Source organism: Hirundo rustica (assembly GCF_015227805.2).
Source record: "Hirundo rustica isolate bHirRus1 chromosome 33 unlocalized genomic scaffold, bHirRus1.pri.v3 SUPER_33_unloc_1, whole genome shotgun sequence".
In the NCBI taxonomy this organism is placed as follows: Eukaryota; Metazoa; Chordata; class Aves; order Passeriformes; family Hirundinidae; genus Hirundo; species Hirundo rustica.
In genome coordinates, this window is record NW_026690190.1 from 45,408 (window position 1) to 57,635 (window position 12,228).

Below are 12,228 nucleotides of genomic sequence, written 5' to 3' on the forward strand. Positions count from 1 at the left end.
TACCCTGGCAGGGACTTTTCTTTTTCCTCACCTCCAGGCTGAACCTTCCAAGCTGCACTTTGGGGAGGTTTCCTTTTCTTTCCACTCCCAAGAATCCTCTGAAACCATCCTTCAAGCAGTTGCAGGATGAGCCCTGGGCTTCCTCTTCAGAAGGTCCAGCTGCCCATAGCCCTCAGATTGTCCACAAAGGCTCCAAAGCCCATCCTGTCAGTCCTGCAGAGCCTCTCCAGCTCCTCATTGCCCAGAACAGGGAGCCCCACACCCAGACACACCAGTCCAGATGTGCCCTCGGGCCTGTGGTGCCTCTGGCAAGGGAGTCAAAGTTGGATTCAAACTGTGAAGTTTCTTGTAGTGCAAATGGGTCCCCCTGAGAGATGTTACTGAGAAAATATCCCCAAAGCTGGAGGCAGTGTTGGCAGGTCACACAATCACCGAATCACTGAATCATTAAGGTTGGAAAAGGTGTTCAATGTAATCTAGTCCATCAGCCAACCCAACCCCATTATAGTCAACCATATCCCCAAGTGCCACATTCAAGTACCCCTTGAATTCTAGACCTCCCTGGAAATTTTTTTCCAATGACTGAACACTCTTAACAGTAAAATTGTTTTTTAATATCTGATCTAAACCTCCATTGGCCCAATTTAAAGCCATTTCCTCTCATCCTGTCACTTTTGTCCTAGGTTACGATGTAAGATGTGCCCAAAGTATGCATTCTATCACCATCTACATGAGATGTTGAAACTAGGTTGGGCAGGGTTTCCCTTGCCCCCTGCCTCCAGACTATCTTCTGTTAATGGCCCATCAATGCCCTGCTGCATGACTCATAGATAACTCCCTCCAGGAGCTATCTCTGTTTAATGGGCAATCAAGGACCAATTGCAACTCATAGAATGATACCAGCCCATTGTGAGATGCTCCAGCCAGTGGGAGGAGCCAAGCATTCCCACCTGGATATAATCTGGGATTTGGGACATCACTGGTAGCCTTACCCTCTGGATTCCCAGAGGACAAGAGTTACTAGATCTTTCTGTGTGATCGCTGCTTCAACAAGACCACTTCATCTGGACTGCTACCTCCACCACAGGGTATTGGGTTGTATTCTGACTATGTCAGTGATCTTTTGTATGATTGCTTTTATTTTATTTTGTTTTGTTTTGTTGTGTTTTGTTTTATTTTATCTTTTCTTTTTCCTCCTATTAATTTTTTTTTTCTGACTTGGAGTCCCTTGCTGGTTTTGCTTTCAAGCCAGCACAATTTGAAACAGGACAGAAGAGATTGAAGACCACCTTGACACACAAAAAGACTCTAAAACTCAGAGACAAAATTTTAAAGTAGGCATGTGATTTATTCAGCACTGGACGAGATGTGGGATAGCTCCCAAAGGCATGCGCAGCCCCTTGCTCACTCGCATTTTCTTTTAAGCTCTAGATTGTTACATATGCGTCATGTTTTGCAATACACATGTATATTCATCCCTTGGCTCCCCCCCTCTCCGCTTCATATGCTAATCATCTTATCAGTCCTTTGCGCCTGCGCAGTTGTGTCTGGTGGTCGTCTCGGGGGTCCCAAAGGATGAAGTAAAGTTGTCTTCCTCAGAGATGAACTTCTGACCCCGCTGCCTTGCGCATGCTCACTATCCTCCAGTCATAGTTCATGCTGTAGGGCCAGTCTTATCTGGTCCTAGGGGCCCAAGGACCCTCGTTATCTCAGTGTCTCTGGTATTCCTGTATTCTTGTCTCCTGTTTTGGTAAGCATCCTTCCCCTTGTCAGACATTCATGCATTCCTCCTTGTTCTTGCACTTAGTCCTGCTTCTTCCCTTCTCAAGCAACTAATACAGTACAAAGAGCAGTGGATATTAAGCAATACACATCATCTGGATGCCTATTCTTAACCAATATTTCCTAATTTTTATGGTTGGTATCCTCTAGTTTCCAATCCCATGTTTCATCCTCACTAAAACTTCTTTTTGGGTAGTTTTATAGAGCAGTTCCCCTTGAGCCTTCTTTTCTCCAGACTAAAGAATCCCAGTTCCCTTAGCTGCTCCTGGCAAGATGTGTTTTCTAGACCCTTCCCCAGCTCTACTGCCCTCTCTGGACTCACTCCAGCTCCTCAATGTCTCTCTTGCAGAACTTCCTTCCCAGCATTGGACACAGGACTTGAGGTGGCACTCAGTAGTGCCTACTGCAGAGGAACAATCACTGCCCTGGTTCTGACAGCCACACTGTGGCTGATCCAGGCAATGTGCCACTGACCTTCTTGCCCACCTGGCAAAAAATCCAGCTGGCTCAAATCCAGCTGGCTGCCAACCAGAACCCCCAAGTTCCTTCCTGTTGAGCAGCTCTCAAGCCACTCCATCCGCAGCCTGGAGCATTTCATGGGGTTGTTGTGACCCAAGGGCAGGACTCCACTTGGCCTTGTTGACTCTCACACCATTGTCCCCAGCACATCAATCCAGCCTGTCCTGATCCCTCTGCAGAGCCTTTATGCCCTCCAGCAGATCCACACACCCACACAAGCTGGTGTCATTTGTAAACTGTTGGGGATTAGATTTGTTTCTTTTTTGCTTTTAGAATTTTTCCCATAAATTGCTAGGAAACCAGTTACTCAGTTGTCCTAGGGTGACTTTATGATGCTTGTATCCCCTGTCGTCTGTTTTATTTGTGGTGTCTATTGAGTTCTGTGCCTTTAAGACTGGTTCAGGGAGCAAAGGGGGAGCAAGAAGAAGCACGGAGTTTGTTTTGAGAAAACTGCCTGACTCCTCCACATTCTTCTCCAGACAGGGTGTTTGGCAGAGGCTTGGAGAGACTGCAGGACAGAGATCTTTTTGCTTTTAGTTAGTTTTAGCTAGCTAGGGCAGAGAAGTTCCCTGGACTATTTTTTTTTCTTTTTCTTGGGACTGTTTAAACCTACTCTAGACTGAAAAAACCCAGGGGAGCACTGGGGCCTGCACCTGCGCCCCACCAGGGCCTGGACTTCGGCATTTTCCAGCAGCACTGGAGGGACTGGGACTGATGAGAGACTGAGAGAGAGACGAGCTACACCTATGGCAAGAACGTTCTCAATTTGCCATCTCACTCCAGAACAAGAGGGTTTATTGTTTCATATTATTCACTCTTTGTACTTGTATGTACTTTGTTTGTTAAGTAAAATAGTTTTTTCCACTTTTCTCTGAGGAAGTTCTTTCCTGGACCAGTTGGGCTGTTTGGATTTGCTCCCCAGAGGGACCCCATTCAGGGGTTTTCTCCCAAATTTTTCCTAAACCAGGACATGGGTACTTACAGGTACTTAAACAGAACAAAGGGGCCAAAGGAGAGGAGTTGTAGCACCTGGCTACACTTCTTTGGATCTCTGGGAGGGGAATTTTGGGGCAGGAGAAGGATGGGGCTGGAGGCAACTATGCTCTCTTGCTCTCAGCATCAGAGAGAGGATGGCCAGGCTGTTGCTTGCTTTGGGAGGAGTTCACTGTTACCACCAAATCCAGTCCTGGGAAATCTATCATTATCTGCTCCTGTGCCCAGGAATTCTGAGCTCACCTCCTCCTGCCCTGCTGGGCTGTCCCTGTCCTGCCATTGCCGCTTTTTTGCCACTGCTTTGAGGCTTTTTGCTACTCTGTGGCCCCGCACTCCACCTGCCGGGACATCCCTGCCATTCCAGTTACCACTGCAGAGCTTCTGATATCTTACCAGCTTGGGATTTTCCACCGTTCCAGCTTGGTGCTCTCAGTCCCACAGGGGCACCAAGATCAGACTGCCCTGGGCTTTGTGAAACAAAGCCCCTCGAGGTTCCTGGTTCTGTTTATTATTAATGCTGTAGTTGTTGTTGTTTGTTGGCCTTTTTATACATACTAGTAAAGAACTGTTATTCCTTTCCCCATAACTCTGCCTGAAAGCCCCTTTATTTTTCTAAATCATAATAATCTGGAGGGAGGGGATTTGAATTCTCTATTCCGAGGGAGGCCCCGCCCCTCCCTAGCAGACACCTGTCTTTCAAACCAAGTCATGAACTTAGTGTGATGTTGTAACAAACAGATGGGTCTCAGTTTCCTCATGCCAAAAAAGCCAAATCTTTATTATATAGGTCATATTTTGCAGGATTTTTAGTAGGCACTATGTCAGATCTAATTGATTAACAATATACTCACAGTTCATTGGTTGGTACGTGGTATTTTGCATATCTATGAAATGTCTTTATTTTTAGTTAGTTTACATACTTTTTCTACTGGTTCTTAGAGAACAGTCTACTTCTTATTACAGGTGCAACCTGTTTCTGTCTCCAAGAATAGATTGTTTGTGTCAACAGACTTTTCATTCATCTGATTCTTTCTCACGGGAACTCACAAACTGCTTAGCATCACTTAGAAGAAGTTACAGGCTGGTAATTTAGTAGAGCAAGGCCTGATTTTATGAAGCCTTTCTTTTATAATATCTCTACCTGTCTGCCACAGTGTGACTTCCACTTGATCCCCTCATCCCGATCATCAATAAAGATGTTAAATAGACTGGCCCCAACACTGACCCCTGCGCTGTTATGGGTAGAGTGGGAGCTTCAGACAAGCCCTGTCTTAGGCTAAGATTTTTGGAGACAGCTTGAATTACATGGCCTGCACTTAAACTGCTCTGGCTCGCAAGTTCTAAGAGTGGCAGATCAGGCCTATTATAAAATGAGTAATTTATTGAATAGATAGGAGATAACAGACAAAAGGTAATGAACAGTTATTTACTACACAGCATAAAACAGCTACAAGTAAATTACATGAAACAGTTATCATGGGTTGGCACAGTTTTATTTCTAGTTATAGAGAAATGTGGAATATTTTTTCCTGCCAGGACCTTAGCGTTGCTTTGGGGGGGCGGGCTGGGAGGACAGGGACCTATCAGAAAGCTAGCCAAGATATTGGCAGCTAATTTAACCAATAAAAATGCCAAATGTGACTTTCAGAGTACCCATTTAAAATCCTCATCCCAGGGAAGTCAACCTCTTTCTTTTGAGATGTCCAAGAAGTAACATCGTGGGCAGCAGGGGACCCGGGTCAGGCCCCGCTGCCCTCTGGGCAGCCGGGACAGGCCTGACCAGGCCTCCGGAGCTGCTGCCTGAACTGGGGGAGCGGCCCGGGTTGAGCCCTTTTCTCCTGGCTGCCAGCAGGAAGAGAAAAAAGAACACCTCAGCAATGCCACGTGCTTACAGCTTTGTGGCAGCTCCAAGCCTGGCCGCCCTGGATAAGACCAAGGGGTGGAAGACGGGACTTCCACCAGTTTCCCTTATCAGCACAGCTTTGCACCTCTACAGTCCTGCAGCCTGGGGCAGAGAGAGCACATGGCCCCTGCAAGCCTGGGCAGATTTAACCTCTTCCTAGCAACATGTAGCTTCTAAAGCACAACCCTTCTTTGAGAGAGAGAAGAAAGTAAACAGAAGGTATATAGAACAGACACTGCAGGAAGTCAGTGGATTAGAAGTGAAAGAACTGATAATATAATTGGAATAGGATTGAAGAAGTAGACATTTTTAACTGGACTTCTCTGAAGTAAACTATGGAGAAATGGACTGTTCTTTGTAGCATCTTAATGTTGTTGGGGAGAATGCTAATTCTAATCAAAATTAAGGACTGATGTGATTAAGATTTAATTGAGAACTTTAAAGCCCCTGCTCCTGGGTTAAAGGGAGGTCTCAGCCTTTGAGACAAAGATGATTTTAGACTAGAAGAAGTATTCATAAACAGTACCTCAGATACATTGAGAGGCCTATAAGTGGCAAAGAAATAGGCTGCTGATAGAACATCACAGTCTGCAAAAACTCCGAGTAGTAGCAGATGTGTGACATTAAGAGCCACTAGACTATTTTGTCTTGTAGCAAATGTCTCCATGAAACTCTAGAGAGACTCTTCTCCTAAAGTAATGACTTATTATGTTTAAATAGTGAAACTGACTGAAAATCACAAGTTGTGTCTTTCTATGTTGTTTAATAAGAAAGTTAATAATTTGTAAGGGGAGGGAAGAGTGTTTTGAAGTTTCATTCTGTTTTAGTTTGGATCTTCTTTTTTCCCAGCTTTCTTTCTTTTTGTTCATTCTTTCAGTGTGTGTTAATAAAACTATTTTGTTCATTTTTAAGCTTAAGCCGGCTTTGCTTTTTCTCCTAATCTCTCTCTCTCTCCTGCAGAAAAAAGAATAAACACTAAATTTAGCAATCAGAATTTAGCGAACAAAAAACCACTAATAGGTTTAATTGGTGTTTCTGCCTGGTTCCATTAAATTAAAACCATTACAACAGTGCACAACGTTAACATACCTATATTAAAGCTAGAAAAGAAATAGTATAGATTAGGAGTCAATGTAGCTTACCACTAAACTGGCAAGAATGTGCACAGAGTCCTTTCACTCAACCCTCGAGATAGTGACCACAAAACCAGCATCCTGACTTTGCAGGGAAAGCCCCACATATTTCCAGGGAATGTGCAGAAGACTTCTGCTTTGTGAAATAGCTTTAACAGATTGTGACGTAAAGTGTCTGTCAGAAATTCCAGCTTATTTTTCCACAATCTAGCTTCCACAGCAAGATATTTATTGTCAGCTAGAAGTGTCACTTCCATGGCACCCGAATAACCATGAGACAAGCAGTCTTTAGTAATTTATTTCACCAGTTAGCAAGCTGTTGTGGTGGGGAACATGTCCTGCTACACCGGCCTAAACTGGATTTAGTTCCATTCCCCACCACTCTCTGAGCTTGGGTAGTAGCCAGTTTTTCACCCAGCTAACAGTTCCCTTGTCCAATCCATGAGCAACCAGCTTCTCCAGTGTCAAAGGCTTTACTGATGTTTAGAAACGCACATCCACAGCCCTTCCCTCATCTACTGAGTGGGTCATTTTGTCACAGAAAGGACCTGCCTTTCCCAAATGTGCACAGTCTTGGCCTTACCCCCTGGTTATCCTGCACATGTAGGATAGTGTAGGGGTTTTAATATTTGTTCTCTTTTTGTGGGAGGGAGAGATTAGGAGAAAAAAAAAACCAAAAAAGCAGGCTTAAGCTTTAAAATGAACAACAAAAAAAATAGTTTTATTAATATACACTAAAAGAATGAAAGAAAAAAATTGAGAAAAAGAAAGCAAACTAAAAGAGAATGACACTTAAAAACACACTTCTCTCCTTTTACAAACTATTAACTTTCTTATTGAACAACATAGAAAGACACAACTTAAGATTTTCAGTCAGTTTCACTATTTAGGCATAATTATTCCTGACTATAGGAGAAGAGTCTTTCTAAGATCTTTTATGAAGACGTTTGCTACAAGACAAAAATGGTCCAGTGCTCTTAATGATGTTCTCTCAGCAAAGCTTTTCAGTGTATCTGAGGTACTATTTACGAATACTTCTTCTAGTCTAAAATCATCTTTGTCTCAAAGGCTGAGACCTCCTTTTAACCCAGGAGCGGCGGCTTTAAAGTTCCTAAATAAATCTCAATTACATCAGTCCTTAATTTTGATTAGAATAGCGTTCTACCTAATGATACTAAGATGCTGCAAAGAACAGTTCATTTCTCCATAATTTACCTTAGAAAAGTCCGGTTAAAAATGTCCACTTCTTCAATCCTATTCCAATATTATTAGTTCTTTTACTTCTAATCTCACTGACTTCATGCGATGTCTTCCATGTACTCTCTGTTTTTCCTTCTTCTTTCTTTTAAGGAAGAATTGTGCTTTAAAAGTTCTGTGTTGCTAAGAAAGGGTTACAGCCACCCAGGCTTGCAAGAGCCACATGTAAGCACTGAAGCTGCAGGAGCTGAAGAAAATGCCAAGCTGTGCTGATGGAAGAAGCTGGTAGATGTCCTTTTTTCCACCCCTCAGTCTCATCCAGGCGGCTCAGCTCAGAGTTGTTATGAAGCTGCAGGCTTTTTTTATTTTTCCTCTGCTGCCAGTGGCAATTAAGCTGGGCCATGTTTTGGCCCCTTCTGCCGCGGTCCGAGCACGTGGTCAGCATTGTCAAACTGCAGCCGATTTCTTCCCTGCTGGCAAGCAGAGGAAAGGGCTTAGCTGGCCCAGACCCTCTCTGTGAGGGCAGCAGCTTTCAAGGGCCCAGCTGGGCCTGGCCCAGCCGCCCGGAAGGGCAGCAAGGCCCGATCTGGGGCTGGCCTGGCTGCCTCTGATGTTACCTCATGGCAGATCCCCAAAGCGAGAGGGGGACGGATCAGCAGCAGATTAGTTTTAAATGTCCCTTCCAAAGTCACATTGACATTTCCCATTGGTAAACTTAGCTGCCAATATCCCAGACAGCTTTTTGATAGGTGCCTTTCCTCCCCCCCCCCCGCCCCCCCCCCCCCCCCCCCAACTCACTCCATGGTCAGGGCAGGGAAAAATATTTTACATTTCTCTATAACCAGAAAACAAAATTGTGCCAACCCATGATAGATAGCACTCAGGATGTTATGCTCCATGACCTTCCCCCAGTACAGAGGTCAGGCTGACCGGCCTGGAGTTCCCTGAATCCTCCTTCCAATCCTTCTCTTAGATACACATTTGCTGATTTCCAGTCAACAGGAACACCCATTTACCAGCGAAATGGTAACGGGAAATGAGTGAAATAGGCTTGGCCATCTCTTTCTCCAGCTCCCTCAGGTGCATTTCATTTGCACCCACGGAACTGGGTGTGTGTCTAATTGGCAGAGTGGGTCACTGACTTTCCTCCTGGATTTCAGGGGCTTCACTCAGCTCCCTGTCACCAGCTTCCAGCCATGGGAGCTGAGCATCCTCAGGACAACTGGGTTTTGTATTAAATACTGAGCATTTTCCTCCTTCCTGACACAGCACTGCCCTCTGCACCCAGCAAAGGATGGAGACTCCTGAGCCCTCCTTTTGCTCCATGGGATTTATAGAAACTTTTCTTATTATCTTTAATCACACTGGTCAAATTAGGTTCTAGTTTGGCTTTGGCCCTTCTAATTTTCTTGTTATATCACCTCCCAACATCCTTGTGATCTCCTAAGTTTTCTGCCTCTCCTTCCAGAGGTGACACATGCTCTTTTTTTTCCCTGAGTTCCTGCCTAAGTTCTCTCTTTAACCAATCCAGTCATTTTCCCACACTGTCTTGTCTTATGGTGCATGGGCATGGCTCCTGGAGCTTTAAAATTTCCTTTTTAAAGCACCTCCAGCTTTCCTGGATTCATTTGCCCTTCAGGTCTGACTCCCAAGTCTGTCAATGAACCTTCTAAAAAGGACAAAGTGTGCCCTCCAGCAGTCCAAGGAGGCAGTTCTGCTGCCCCCTCTTTTCTATCCCCATAGTGGAAAACTGTCATCTTGTGGTTGCTCTGCCCAAGACACTCCTGACTATCACATCACACAACACTACTCATGGAATCACGGAATCACAGAATGGTTTGTGTTGGAAGGGACCATAAAGAACATCTGCTTCCAACCCTCCTGCAGTGAATTTCCCTGCCATGAATGGACACATTCCACTAGATGAGGTTGCTGTGAGCCCTGTCCAAACCAGCCTTGGACACTTACAGCGATGGGGCAGCCACAGCTTCTCTGGGCAGCCTGTGCTAGGGCCTCACTACCCTCACAGGGAAGATTTTTTTCTAGAAGCTGATCTAAACCTGCTCTCTGTCAGGGGGAAGCCATTCTCTCTCATCCTGTCACTCCAGGTCCATCACCAGGACCCATGGCTGACACCAGTCCTGTAGTGGCTCCATGGAGATCCATTGCTACAGGTGGTTGCCGTGGGCATGAGCTGAGGCCTGCAGCAGATCCTGTTGTCGTGGCAACAATTGCAGTCTCATTCTGAGGGTCAGTTACCGTAGCATTGTCAATGGACCCGCTCCTAAATTTTTTGCCTTGGCAACCAAGTTTGGGCCCAGTTGTGATCCTGTATTGCCATGTGTTGGAGACTGAAATATTAGAGTTTATAACTTAAATATCTTCATAAAGGACTTTCACCTATTATAGTTGAGAGGAATGACAGATTTATCTGACAGATAGTTGAGAGGTGGGTCTGCTGGTAGATAAAACTAGCACTGAGAGACAAAAGAAACAATGGGAGGGATTCCACTGATTGATGAATGGAAAAGAAGATATTTGCCTTTACAAACACACTGTAGGTTTGCTGATAAATGAAAATGGATATTGAAAGATGAAAGAAACAATGGGGAAAACCCATAAATTCCATGACAATTAAAAATTATAAGGGGTGTTATACATTAAAAGGGAATCTTAGTTATTAGGCATTCCGGGAAGTCTGTACCTCTCAAGTACCTCAACCAATGGGAAAAGAGAGAGGGAAATGTGACTGGGAAATTAGGATAAATAGGAGGCTGCGTCCTCCAAAAATTTGAGAGACCCCAGGGGAAATGCCCCATGGCCTCTCCCTTTATTAAAATAAAGTAAAAGGACTCTTCTGTATCCTTTTTGGACATAAACCTCTGGCATTTGTGGATTAATTTTCCTAACATAGTAAAACTTACAAAAGCTGCAGAGAAGACCACTGCACCCTGAATGGGGCCCTGGCTGAGGCCCTACATTGCTCGCTGATAAAGATAAAATAAAGTAACAACTCAGGGCTGGGGACATTCACAGAGCACAAGCCTACTACCTTCTGAGTGGAGACGGAAGCCCCAGGGCCATCAGCTGCCAGATTCCAGCGGACCCTCCCACAAAAGGATGGGAGAGAGAGAGGTTTTGGGTGTGTGGTGAAAAAGTTTCTGGTGAGTGGCAATTAACACCCATCCTCCACTGTGCAGAGGAGCTCAGCTGTGGGCCCCCTTCACCGCGGGAGAAGCTGCATCTACAGGGAGGACAGAGGGGTGTCATGGCCCATCAGAGACCCCCCCCTCAAAGGGCCCCCCTTTGACCCTGAACCAGAGCACTGCTGCATGATGCAACAGATCCACAGTGTTGCAAGGGACAATGTCAAACTGGCCCCCCGCAAGGGAGGCACGTGGGTGTTCCCACCTGCCCAAAACCTACATTAATCCACTGGACTCTATACTTCTCAGTGTGGTATGGTGCAGTGTGGCAGCATGGTGGCGGCAGGGAGCCCTCACTACCAAGACGATCAGATGGAGGGGAGCAATGAGACATCATTTGGACCTCCAGAAGGGTTATGTGTTTCTACCTAACCCCTGTCCCTCACTCCCTATTTCCCCATTTCCCCTCCCTCCACTCCGCACACCTCTTTTTCTTTTTCTCTCTCTCTCATTCTTTTTTTCTTTCTCTCTCTCTCTCTTACTATTAAATAAAATATATCAATTTTTTGGAACCAACATCTAACCTTGTTTGGTTTTAATCATGTTTTTGGGTATATTTTGAGCCTTTCTGGGTTTCTCTTTCTTCTCACAGACTTAGTTTCCTCTGCTGTTCTGTGTTTAAACCAGATTGTAATATGGTGGAAAGCTGCACTAATATCTGTTGCTATTGGCTTGAGCCATGGAATTCCAGATTGCTTTGCAACTGGAAATGTTGCAAAGTTTAGAAATGGTACTCCCCAATTCAGTGCTCCCTCCAAAACTCTCCCTAACCAGATACCGCTTGCTTGCTCCCCCCTTTGCCTCCCTCTTCCTACTCTGGCAGGATGGACTTGAGAATTGGAGGCACAAAAAGTGAAAATCATAGGTTGAGATAAGAAATACTTAATGCAAACAGCAATGAGATAAGAAAACAAACAGTAACAGCAACAGTAATTATTAGAAAAGGGTACAAAAAAGGGTAATTCATGCAAAAGTGCTCAATGTGGACCCCAAGACAATGAACAATGGCAGAAAATTCCATCATGTTTTTCATCCACAAGCTACACTGTTCTTCTTAGAGGCCAGAGAGAGTCCCTTTCCCCCACCCCTGACAAAAAAGTGAGGTGGTATTGAAGTGGAACAAAGACTCCACAACCAAAGGTTATGAAGCAGGTGTTTTGCTCAGCGTCCGGACTCATGGGGGATAGCTCCGCCAAGGATGTGTGCCCCAAACAGAGAAGACACTCTGTTTGTTATAAATGAGGAGACGTACTCCTTTATTCCATTTTCAAATTAAGCAATTTATTTATTTTGTGTTCAGCAAAAAGCAGGCAAGCCAGCACTGGAGTATGTGGGGAGTCTACACTCCACCAACACGTACAAATTCAGTTCTCAAGCAGTAGTCTCTTATACCATTCTAGGCACTTCACTTCCCCAAATTTTTAGGGTTTTTTTTAAATTTGCTTTTCTTCATAATCAGCAGTTGTGATTTTCAAAGATCTGTTGGGGAGGTGGT